The sequence below is a fragment of the Helianthus annuus genome, chromosome 4 (genome assembly GCF_002127325.2).
Source record: "Helianthus annuus cultivar XRQ/B chromosome 4, HanXRQr2.0-SUNRISE, whole genome shotgun sequence".
In the NCBI taxonomy this organism is placed as follows: Eukaryota; Viridiplantae; Streptophyta; class Magnoliopsida; order Asterales; family Asteraceae; genus Helianthus; species Helianthus annuus.
In genome coordinates this window covers 165,501,165-165,514,439 of record NC_035436.2, presented here as the reverse complement: position 1 = coordinate 165,514,439, position 13,275 = coordinate 165,501,165, and the positions used below count along the sequence as shown (strand labels likewise).

Below are 13,275 nucleotides of genomic sequence, written 5' to 3'. Positions count from 1 at the left end.
GGGAAACTGGATTTTTGATGATATTTTCTGCTGCCTGGCTCTCCAACATGAGTGGTGTCTTCAAGGCAGTGATACCAAAATCCAGTAACTGATTCTGAAGCCAGAGCAGTTGGGCTGTACAGCTTGCAGCATCTATGTATTCTGCCACAGCAGTGGATATGGAAACAGCTGCTTGCTTTTTGCTTTGCCAAGACACTAAGCAATTGCCTAGGAATTGACACCCTCCTGAAGTGGACTTCCTTGTTTTATCACATCCAGCAAAGTCACTATCTGAGAAACCTGAAAGCTCAATTTTACCATCAGCTGGATACCAGATACCTAGTATGGGAGCACCTTTGAGGTACCTGAATATCCTTTTTACAGCAATAATGTTTGACTTTCTAGGGGATGATTGGGATCTTGCACAAACACATGTTGCAAACATGATATCTGGTATAGATGCAGTTAGGTACAATAAAGACCCAATCATGCTTCTATATAAGGTCTGATCAACCAAATCATCCTTTTCTTCAGACATGACCAATTTGTTGGTTGCAATGGGTGTACTACATGGCTTACAATCATCCATATCAAATTTCTATAAAAGTTCTTTTGCATATTTGCCTTGATGGATGAAAGTGCCATTTTGCAGCTGCTTTACTTGGAGACCAAGAAAGCACTGTAGTTCACACATTGCACTCATTTCAAACTCAGCTGTCATGAGTTGTCTGAACTCTTCACACATTTTATTACATGTGCTTCCAAAAATGATGTCATCCACATAAATCTGGAAAATCATCAAATCCTTCCTTCTCTATTTTAAAAACAGTGTTTTATCAATCCCGCCTCTGGTGAAACCAATGGAAAGTAAAAAGGTGGAAAGAGTTTCATACCAGGCTCTGGGTGCTTGTTTCAAGCCATACAAAGCTTTGTTTAGCTTGTAGACATGATCGGGATAAAATGGATCCTCAAAACCTGGAGGTTGACAGACATATACCTCTTCTTGAATCTTACCATAGAGGAATGCACATTTTAATCCATTTGGTACACCTTGATATTGTGGTTGATAGCAAAGGCCAGAAAGAGTCTGATTGCTTCAAGTCTTGCAACAGGAGCAAAAGTTTCATCATAATCAATTCCCTCTTCTTGTCTGTAGCCTTGAACCACAAGCCTGGCTTTATTCTTGACAACAATGCCCCTTTCATCAGTTTTGTTTTTGAAGACCCACTTTGTGCCAATAGGACTTACATTCTCTGGTAGTGGTACAAGCTCCCATACTTGTTGTCTTCTGAACTGTTGGAGCTCTTCTTGCATGTCCTCTACCCAGCTGTTGTCTTTTAGTGCCTCTTGGTACTTGACTGGCTGATGGAGTGATAGAAAGCCAGCAAAAAGACAAATGTTTTGGGATTGCTTTCTGGTAAGCACCCCTTCATTGATGTTGCCAATGATTTGATCTGGTGGATGAGATTTCAAGAAGATTAACTCTCCTTGGTAGGGAATGATGGCATTTTGTGGTGAAGGCTGCAGATGTGTATCATCTGAGCTAACCACTGCTGGTGACTTTGATGACCCAGCAGTGGCTTCAAAAGGTGGAGGCATTGGAGGTAAAGGTGTGAACATCTGCTGACTTTGATCCACTGTTTGAGGACTTTTGTCAGCAGTGTTTGATGTGGTGGAAGCAGTGGTTAAGGGGCTACTTTGGTCAACAACTGTTGAGGTAGCAGTGGTTGAGCTTTGACAACTGTTTTGAACAACTGATGCTCCCCCTCTTGAGGCAGACTTTTGAGGAATGATGATTTCATATCCATAGTCTGGTGATGAATCCTCTGATGGACCTGCAGTGTTAGTCTTGACAGCAGTATTTTCAAAGGTGAATTTTTCAAGATCAAACAATTCTGCAGGATTTGCAGGGATTTTCAGTGATGAAAGTTCATTGAACTTTACATTCAAAGTCTCTTCCACTGCTTTGGTCCATGTATTAAACACTTTGTAGGCCTTAGCAGTGGATGAGTATCCCAAGTGATATCCCATATCGATTTTGGCTGCAAATGTTGATATAGAATCTTTTAAGTTCAAAATGAAGCAAGGGCAACCAAAAACTTTGAATATGAGATTAATGGCTTTATTTTATACAGAATTTCATAAGCAGTCTTTTTGTGCCTGGAGTTGCTTAAAACTCTGTTTTGGACATAGCAAGCAGTGTTTACTGCCTCTGCCCAAAAAGTTAATGGCAAACCTGAATCTGCAAGCATGGTTCTGGCAGCCTCAATCAATGTTCTATTTTTTCTTTCAACAACTCCATTCTGCTCTGGTGTTCTAGGGATGTTGTACTGCCTTACAATCCCTTTCTTCACACAGAAGGCATCCAACTCCTTATTTTTGAATTCTGTGCCATTGTCACTCCTGAAGACTTTTACTGGAAGGTCAAATTGCTTTTCAACCTGTATCACAAAGTCTTGCAAAATGCCTGTAGTCTCATCTTTAAAGTGTAAAAAGAAGGTCCATGTAAACCTAGAGAAGTCATCAACAATAACCAAACAATATCTTTTCTTTTTGAGACTCATGACTTGCACTGGGCCAAACAAATCCATGTGCAGCATTTGCAAGCACTGGGTTGTTTTGGACTCTTCAATGGACTTAAAAGAGCTCTTGTGTTGTTTTCCTTTTAAACAGGAAACACAGTGTTCACGACATGAAAACATTTTTTGTGGCAAGCCTCTTACTAAGCCATTTTTTGAAATTTCATTGATTGTTATTAGATTTGTGTGTCCCAGTCTTTTGTGCCATAGCTCTATCTCTTTGTTAGAGGCAGCTGAGAACAGACAGGCATCAGCTCTGGGACACTCTCTTGACATGTCAACAACATAAACATTGCCACTTCTTTGAGCAACAAGTTTTGTTGAGCCTTTCTTGATTATTGCTTCAATCTTACTAACCATTTCTGGTCCGACAATCCTACAACAATCCTTTGTGAAGAATGATCCAAACCCTTTATCACTCATTTGAGACACACTCAGGAGGTTGAATTTCAGATTATCAATAAGATTGACATTTTCAAATTTTACATTTCCAGACTTTACAGTACCAGACCCCAGAACCTTTCCCTTACTATTATTACCAAAGGATATATCACCCCCTCCATGGATTTTGAATTCTTGAAGAAGGGCTTTACATCCTGTCATGTGCCTGGAGCCTCCACTATCTACATACCAAAGACTATCTAAGCATGAAGATGCTCCCTGCACATGAAGTAAAGGATTAGTTCAAAAAGGTTTTCAAAGCCAACAGGGCTTTGGATGGGGTCTCAACAGTGTCTGGGATGGAGGCAGATGCATGCACAGTGGTTAGCTCAGGGGTTTGTACATTTTTGGGAATGTATTTTTCTAACCACTGTTGGGAGTCTTGACCTATCATCTGTTGATAACCGAAAGGATGCCTGTTCACTTTTGGTTTAGAGGGCTTTTTGTAAGTCTCATAAACGTGTGGAATCCTTTGGTATGATGCTTTTTCCTTGCCTTTTCTGAATTGATTGGCTGGAGGTGCATCTGTCACCTGTACATCCCTTTGAACAGATGTTTGGTTCAGCTGTTTTGTGACAGCAGTTTGGACAGGGATGAATAGTGGTTGTTTCTTGGTGAACTTAACAGATGATGCTGATGAACTTAAGGATGTTTTTGCAGTGTACTCTTTCTTCTTTTCATCAAAGTTTTTGAGATACACACATTCCTTAGTTTTGTGGTTATTTTTACCACAGATGGTGCAGCTGGCAGCAAGTGAAATGTTGCTTGTTTTGTTTATATCATATGCTTTTAGATGAAAACAATCTTTTGTTAGATGATTCTTCTTTTCACAGAATACACAAAACAAGTTTTTGATCTTTTCTCTTTTCTTCCTTTTCTCAGATTCCTTTGCAACAGAGTTTTGAACCTCTGTTGGGATATCTTTGACAGGAATGACTCTTGCTTTTGGAGCTTTGACACCATCAGTGGTTGTGAAATCCATTGGTTTGAAATTTTCAAGGATATCACACTCATCAGACCATGTGGGTTTAAATTGGTATTTCTCAATTTCCTCAAAAGTTGAGGATCCCACAGATCTTTCTAGAGTAATTTTGTTACCAAGTTTGTCGGTTATTTTAACCTCTTGGCCATTTTTGTTGGTTGGTATGATTTCAGAAGAAACAGCTTGCATTGCAGCAGTGCTTGCAATGTCATCATATTTTCTATGACCTATACCAAACTTGACATTGCTTTTAAGCTATTTCTCAAGCATAACCTCATACCCTTTGCAAGACTCCACCCACCTTTCACAGGTGATCTGGGTAGACTCTAACTCCTTTTTGCAAACTTGGTATTTTTCTACCATAGTTTGGAGTTGAGTTTTGGTTATGCTTTGTTCTTCTTTCAAACTGCTGATCTCTTTATCTTTTTCAGTCAATTTGTTTTTCAGTTCTTTCAATGATTTTTCAAATTTGACTTCATCAGACAAGATTTTATCTCTAAGGTTTTCATTCTCCTCTTTTATGTTAGCAAATGCAATAATACAGTTGTCTGAACACAGTTTTTCAAGAACTTGAGGTGACACCTTAGCAGCAGCCATCATGGCACAATCACATCGATGATTATCTTCGTCATCAGCTCTCTCTTCTTCATCACCAGCTTCCTTTGGTTCTTCTTCCTCTTTGTCTTTTTTGGACCAGGGGTCGGTCAGTGGTTCAATCAGGATTTCTGAATTTTCTTCCAGCAGTAGTTCACCAGCAACTGCAGTAACTACTGCTTAACCACTGCTTCAGCAACTTCATCCACTGTTTCAGCACTTAGCTGTTCATCTTCAGCTTCATCCCCTTCTGATATTGACTCTAATTCCATCAAACAAAATTCATCATTACAAGCATCATTAGAAGCATATAAAGAAAAATTTTCATCACTAAGCTCCTCAGGCATGCTGCTCCAATCAACAAAGCCTTGTGTGAAAAAGCTTTGCTGATCTGGTTGTGTCACAGTTAGAGCAGTTGTTTGAGGTGCAGCAGGTTGCACTTGTGCCTGAGGGACAGGGGCTTGAACATACTGAATTTGTGGAACAGTGGTTTGAACATAATGCACCGGCACAGGGGTTGCAGCATAATGAGCAGTGTTAACATGTGCTGCAGGGGCATATTGGGTATAGTGCACAGTGTTTTGTTGTTGTGGTCCAGGATTTGTGCTAGGGTGAGTTATTATGGGACCAGTAGTTTGACTCCTACATTCTCTAGCAAAGTGACCTAGCCTACTACACTTGTAACACTTGATTTTAGATTTATCCAACCCCACCCTTAAATTTCCATGAAGCCCTGGAAATTTTCTCCCTGTTCTTTTATAGAACTTGCTTGTTCTTACACTAAGCAAGGCCAACTGATGCAATATGTCCATTTCCTCTAAGTCAGTGGGATCAAAATGTTGCAGATCATTCAGCTCAAAGCACAAATTATCTGACATCTGGCTTTTAGAATTTGCTGTGAAAGCATAATTCGTAAAGTGGGGATCAGAGTTGACAAAGTTACCCCCAGATGTTATGTCAATAAAGTGATCATAACTCTGATCCTTACTGCTACTGCCAGATTCTTCCTGACCGAACAGAGCTGTGCTGCTGAATGAATAGTCATCGGCAACCTTACCAGACTCTTGCAACCTCCTTTTTTGGTTCAACTCCCTTTCATAAGTCAGGAGTCTACCATGGAGTTGGGTCAGGGTCAGATCTTTAAATTCAGCTGAGTTCCTGGTGACAAAAGCTATTGTGTCCCATTTTTCTGGCAATGATCTACGGAACCTGCTATTTTGGGTTGCATTTGGAAATGTAACCTTAACAAGCCTTAGTTCACTGATGAGACAACTGAAACGTTCAAATTGTTGGGTTAGTGATTCGCCTTTGATGTGACAAAACGTTTCATACTGCTGATTCAGAATTTCCCTGTTGTTTTCGATAACCTCCTCTGTTCCTCCGAACTGTTCCTTCAATGCATCCCACAATTCTTTTGCACTATCACAATGTAACAGTCCAGCATAGATTTCGTTGGGGAGTGCAGAGGCTATGATGCTAAACGCTTTGGCATCCAGTTCAAACTTCTGAAAATCCAATTCAGTGTAATTTTCAGATGGTTTAGGAACGGATTTTTTGGCGTCCTCTGCGCTGGCACCATAGGAACATGAGGACCAAAAACGACAGACCTCCAACATCCAGTGTTTTGTTGAGCGAGGATGTGACGCATCCTTCGCTCCCAGATGTTGTACTCATTTCTTTTCAGCATAGGTGGTTTAAACAAAGAGCCAATGTTATTTTTATCATCTTGAGATTGCGACATCTTTCCGGTTGTTTTACAGGTACTGATTAATCAACTTTATCGGTGATTAAACCTTACTCTGTTTTTCAACACAACGAATAAACGATCAGTATCAACAATTTCGAGCTGAACTATTTACGTCAAAATAATTGTTAGATCAAGTTTGACTGTCCTAGCTCTGATACCAATTATTAGGATCTGAGTTTGGATTGATTGTGATTTGCATTTGAAATTAAATGAACAAGTGAAAGAGTGGTGCAGCGGAATTTATATGAAACAAACTTTTCACAATCAAACAGAAGAAATGCTTTCAATCATACATTTTCAACAACGAATCAAATGATTAAATTTATTTTTAAACTTTGATTACAATGCAAGTATGATATGCAAACTCCCCCTCAGCCCGAGCTCAGTGTTTGTTCATGCAGAAAGAAGATGGTGAATGAGTTGAATAGAACAGTACAGAGTACTGTTCTATTTATAGGCACTTGCAAACCTCTGAGTATCTAAGCTGACGTCACCATGAAAGTGACATCTAACCTCCTAACAAACTCTAACAACTGATCTATACAAATACTGCTTATGCTAACTACTGATATTACATTACAATGCATAAACCAAATATAAACTGCTGTTGCATCCTTCCACTGATGTGAGCCCAGCAGATGTTGTCATGATCAACAGTGCTTGATCCATGGCAGTAGATTGAGCAGCAGAGCTTTAGTTCTTCTATCAGACTTTGTCTAGGTCAGTAGTTGTAGGTCAGCAGATTGCATGATCAGCGGATAGGAGGTCAGCAGATGTTGAAACCACTTTCAAGGGGAGAGACTTGCAACCAAACATCTGCTTATTTTGAATCTACTGATGTGATCCAGTTTTGGCTTTTATTATCTGTTCCTTTGGTAGGGTTCAATCCCAACAAGACCTGATTTACAACAATTGGTATCAGGGCGGTTCATTAATTTGGGAGGTTTGTCATTGTCATTAGATTATCAAGTGTGTAAGTGTGTGACGGGCATCGGTTATTGATTCTGAAATGACGGCAAAATGATAATAATAAGGGTTATGTTTGAAAGTAGTAGGAACCGGTGTTTGATTGAGGGTTTTTATCATTCGCGATTTTGATCAGAAGCAATGGCAATTGAATCAGAAGAAACAAAGATATCAGGTTTCAAGTTCATTGATTCGCTATATCAATCCCAATAAGAAAACGTCAAGGTTAAAACTAAAAAAAAAATGGGTGGACCATTATAAAAGGTTTGTATTTTTTGTTTTATAAAAAGAACAAAGGTCACAATCTGAAAGAAGTTTTGGAATATTAAAAAAAAGTCTCGAAGGAGTTTGTGAAATATTTAAGTCAAAGTTTTTCAACCAAGTATGGATCGACCGGTTAATCAGGCGTTGGTTACTATTAAGGAGAAGAACATTATGGCTCTTCAATGTCCGGTGTTATCTTCAACAAACTACATTGTATGGGCTTTGAGGATGAGGGTTATTTTTAATGTTCACGGAGTGTGAGAGCAAATCAAACTGGGTATGGGTGTGGATGCCAAGCAGAATAATATTTTAATCACTCTCATGTTTCAAGCTATACCCGAATAGCAGAATTTGCAAGTTAGAAATCTAAAAACAGCAAAAGAGATGTTGGATGTTCAAAAAACTTGCCATTTGGGTGCAAATTGGATCTGAGAGGCAAGACTGCAGCCTTTAATGGCAATGTTTGAAAATCTGAATATGAAGGATCAAAGTGCCATAGACAAGTTTGCTAATAAGTTGTTCGGGTATGCCTCTAGAGCCGCCTTACTTGGCTCAGTTATAGAAGAAACCAAGTTAGTCAAGAAGTTTCTGAACGGGTTACCGAAGCGGTTCATTCATAGGTGGCTTCAATAGAATAGGTGGTGGACTTGAAGACCATCGACTATGGTGATATCGTGGGTCAGCTTAAAGCTTATGTAGAAAAGGATCAAGGATGAGGAGGAGACTTAATCCGGAAATCTAAACCAACTTTTATTCACCAAATTAGATAAATAAACAAAGGAAAATGAGCACAAATGTGAGCATCGCGTTTGTGGAAACTCGAATTGAGAAGATCTTGGACGAGGTCGAGGTAGATGTCGGGGTCCGGGAGAGATCGAGGAGATGGTCAAGTACCATGGGTCAAAAGCCATGTTAGGTGTTACAAGTGCAATGAGTTCGCCCATTACATATTGGAGTGTCCAAAGTGGGAGAAAAAGGAGGAAGCCAACCTTACCCGATACGAGGACAATGGACCTGCTCTAATGTAATGAACAGTGTTTGACAAGATTAGGGGGGTGATTGTTGGGACAAATCTTGTCATAACTCAAAAATTGGAGGATGCTAAATGTTTTAATTTAGAGTGAATTACAAGTTATGTCCTTTACGTTTACACCAAATTGCAGGCGTTGTCCTTTAGCGCAAAAGTTAACGAGTTTTTTCTTTAACGTTTCAAAATCCTACACGTTATGTCCCTTAGCTCGAACCTAGTTAGATTTTTTGGTTAAATCTGATCACCCAAGGGCATTTTAGTCCTTTTACCCCATTTATTTAATAGTATTTAAAAAATAAAACAAAATAATTTAAAATATTTTCAATCGAAATCCAAAATTGTGAAATCCTCATCCTGCTACAACTCGGGCTCCAAAAACTTGCTTTTTCCCCTTTCTAAAACATACAAATCATTCGCTTCAATTCGTTAAATCTCATATCAATTCACCTCAAAATCATATTCAATTTCACCTTCTGCTTGATGCAATCGAAGAAATGTCTGAAACCAACACGAACAACCACCATCATTCATCAATCCACGACTCCGTAAACCTACAACCAACTAATCTCCACTACCATCATCAACATCAACATCAACATCATCCACAACACAATAACAACGATGTGGTTTTTCAAGAAGACGATGATGTTGCAGGTGGTGGTGAAGAGTCCATAGATAACCCTAGCCAGATCTAGCTAAATTAGGAGATGTAAGAGATTTGGATCGCTAAATCAGGAGATGTAGGAGATTTGGATCGCTGGAAAACATCGGTTGGTCCATTGTGGCCGAAAATGGTGTCGGTTTTAGGTGGTGGTTGCTGGCCAAGGCGGTTTGAGGTGGCGATGTTTGTCGTAGAGAGAGATGAATAAGAGAAATGGGGAGATCTAACTACAAATCACCTGAGAGAGATAGAGAGAGATTTCAGATGAAAGGGGGAAAAACAAGTTTTTGGAGCCCTAGTTTTAGCAGGATGAGGATTTCACAATTTTGGATTTTGATTGAAAATATTTTAAATTATTTTGTTTTATTTTTTAAATACTATTAAATAAATAGGGTAAAAAAACTAAAATGCCCTTGGGTGATCAGATTTAACCAAAATATCTAACTGAATTTGGTCTAAAGGACATAACGTGCAGGATTTTGAAACGTTAAGGACAAAACTCGTAAACTTTTGCGCTAAAGGACAGCGCCTTCAATTTGGTGTAAATATAAAGGACAAAACTTGTAATTTACTCTTTAATTTATTTTAGTAGGAAAATTTATTTTTATTTTATTTGTTTCCGAGTAGGTTACTTGTTCTCCAATGAGTTTGTTTACTATAAATAGAGGTTATATGTTTAGGGTTTATATACCTTCAATTTTAATCAAAGTATTTTTTTTCTTATTAAATATATTGTTGATTGTATTGGTAAAGGCCTGATTTCCAAAATTTAGGGGCTGTTTGGCAACTTATGAATGGTTAAGTGCTGAACCAGTAAGAGGTCTGAATCATTAAATGCTGAACCAGTAAGAGGTCTAAACCATTAAGAACCAGTATAATGCTTAACCGTTCAGAGGCAAATGTCTGACCAATTCAGATTAGAGGTCTTAACCATTCAGACTTTGTATAATTCTTAACCATTTAGAGGAAAATGTCTGAACCATTCAGACATTTGCTCGCGAAACACAGTCTGAACCATTAAATGCTAAACTAGTAAGAGGTCTGAACCATTAAGAGTCTCATTAGGAGGTAAACAAACAGCCCCTTAAGTTTTCAACAACACCATTAAAAGCCCCTACAAACTCCATAAATCAGAACTACACACAACTTGATTACACCATTTGTTGAAAATTATTACTTCCTTCCTACTAAGAGCAATGTGTGTAATCAACGGATATTATTCTAAACTCAATCATTCAAAGAACTACAAGATGGGTTTTTTTTTTTTAATAAAACCCTAACTATTGGTAAACAAGAAGTGAAATCAAATGGGGGTTGATTTGTACCTGAGAAAACAAGAACAGAAGGTTAGGGGAAGTAGGAGAAGGAGAATGATGAATATTAATGGAATAGAGGGACGACATGAAAAGGGATCTTGAAGATAGAGAGAATTGAATAAGAAGTGGCGTATGGGTGCTGAATTTCAACAAATTCTCTACCATTGTCACCTTCTACGACAATTGCTTCAATTGAGATTGGATTGAATGGACTCTGTTCACCTTACCTTAACGGCTTTCTAACCTCGATAATCAATATGTTTCTCATGTCAAAAAGTTGTTGGCTGTTTTGGTACCCGCTCTAACTTGGCACTTGTTACGGGTCGTGTATTGAAGTTATGAGGTGGCCTAGGTCTCCCATGGATCATCTTTTATTGATATGGGTCATTGGTTTTGTCTAGGGGTTGTTAATCGTTGAAATCGTCCACTAGGACATGTAGGAGTAGCCAGTAAACCCAAAAGGTTCAACACAATTTGAAAAGGTGTGATCTTTACACACTTTTCATGTCACACTTCTCATAATGTATGAATGTCTCACTTAGTAGGTAGTGATCATAATTTCACTTGTCAATAAGATATGTAGGAATCATTTTGTACATGTTACCACAACTTATTTATTTCTTGTTATTTAATTTCCAAGAAGTTGGGTATGTGTTTCTTAATGATATTAGGCGTTCAAACAAAAATCTTGTTATAATACCGAAGGAACCACAATTAATCTTTCGATTTCTAAACAACTGATCATCTTAGTATAATACTAATATAGATTGATGTTCTCTTAGTCTTCTTCTTATTTTGATTTCAAAGTGAATTATATGTTTTTAGATTTTTGAAAAATTTAGTTTGCAATAGTTGAAGGACAGATTTCAAAATGACATCGTGTTTTCTCAATATGCGAGGAAGAATAATAGATAATTGTATATAATAGGAAATTATTGATGTATATCTCTCCTCAATATGAGGAGATTTCATTGTAACCTATATATATTTGTTTATGATTAATGAGAAGGCAAGGGTTTTTGAATTCTTACATGGTATCAGAGCTAATAGCCGATCCTAAACCTAAATCGCCGATCTCGTTCTTTCTTCCCTGCTTCCCTGCGCCGTAAACATCTGTCTTCTCCATCATGTCTTCTTCTTCTACTCCACACCCTGCAGTCACCGTAACCTCTATCAAAAACTTCATACCGGTTACGTTGGATATCGAAACTGGGCACTATACCACTTGGCCAGAGATGTTCAAAATCCAATGTAAAGCTCATCTTGTCTATGACCATCTTCAACCCAAATCGGCCACTGAGACCTCATCATCCTCAGATACAAGTAAAGACAAGGACAAAGACAAGACTGCCCCTACCGAAACATGGGAGCGCCTTGACACCATTGTTTTACAATGGATTTATAGTACCATCTCCACTGACCTGCTGCATACGGTTCTTAAACCTGATACAACTGCCCACGACGCCTGGACTACTATCGCCAACATCTTCCAAGATAACAAGGCCACCCGAACGATTGACCTCAACAACAAGTTTGCCAACACTCATCTGGATCAGTTTCCAAATATGTCAGCATATTGTCAGGCACTCAAGGTGATTTTTGATCAATTAACAAATCTTGGTTCCCCTGTTACGGATGAGCAACTGGTTCTGCAACTACTCTCAGGCTTCGGCGGTCTATTCAACAGCGGCAACAGCAACTCTCAGGGACACTCTTCCATGGCCGGTTACTACCCATGGCCGTTCTTCGCACCATGGGCCGGCCCACAACATACAACACCTCCACAATCCCCTTGGGCCTCTTGGAGCCACATAGCTCCTTGCCCATACCCAACAATGAACAAGCCCAACAATAGCTCGGCGGGTATTCTTGGCCCTCGACCGACTCAATCCTTTGCTGCTACTCACATGCCCACGGATCTCAATCAAGCCATGTATGCAATGTCGCTCCACGACCCCTCTTGGACTACGGATACAGGTGCCACAGGTCATATGACTTCTAACTCTCACCTTTCGTCTGTTTTTAATAAAAGCATTAATAAAAATATTATTGTGGGAAATGGTCAAACCATTCCCGTGCATGAACAAGGCAACCTTGCCCTACCCCCTCCCCCCCCCCCCACCATTCAAATTAAACCATGTCCTTTACGCCCCATCTCTAATTAAAAATTTACTTTCCGTTCGTCGTTTTACTACCGATAATAAATTATCCATTGAATTTGACCCTTATGGTTTTTTGGTGAAGGATCTCAAGACTCGGACCCCTATCCTACGATGCAATAGCTCGGAAGGACTCTACACTTTTGATCCATCCCAAGTCACCAAGATAATCTCTCCCACCGCTCTCACTGCAATTTCTCAAGACACATGGCATCAACGTCTCGATCACCCGGGATCTTCTTTATTGCATTCAGTTAAAAATTCTAGTTTTATTTCTTGTGGAACTTTGAAAAATAACGTTTGTCAATCTTGTGTGTTTGTTAAACATATTCGGTTACCTTTCTTTGATTCTAATAATATTACAAACATGCCATTTGATATAATACACAGTGATCTTTGGACTTCCCCAGTACTTAGTACGGGGGGTCATCGTTACTACATTCTCTTTCTAGATGATTATTCTAACTTTCTATGGAATTACCCTCTCACAACTAAATCGAATGTTTTCTCCACCTTCACTACCTTTTATAACATGATCCATACTCAATTTGAATGAA

At 38.9% G+C, this 13,275-nt stretch overlaps 1 pseudogene; it reads right to left on the bottom strand.

Annotated features, from left to right (window-relative positions):
* LOC110933846 overlaps positions 1–11,745 on the bottom strand; it is a 57,368-nt pseudogene extending 45,623 nt beyond the window's left edge.
* Between the last annotated feature and the right edge of the window lie 1,530 nt (positions 11,746–13,275).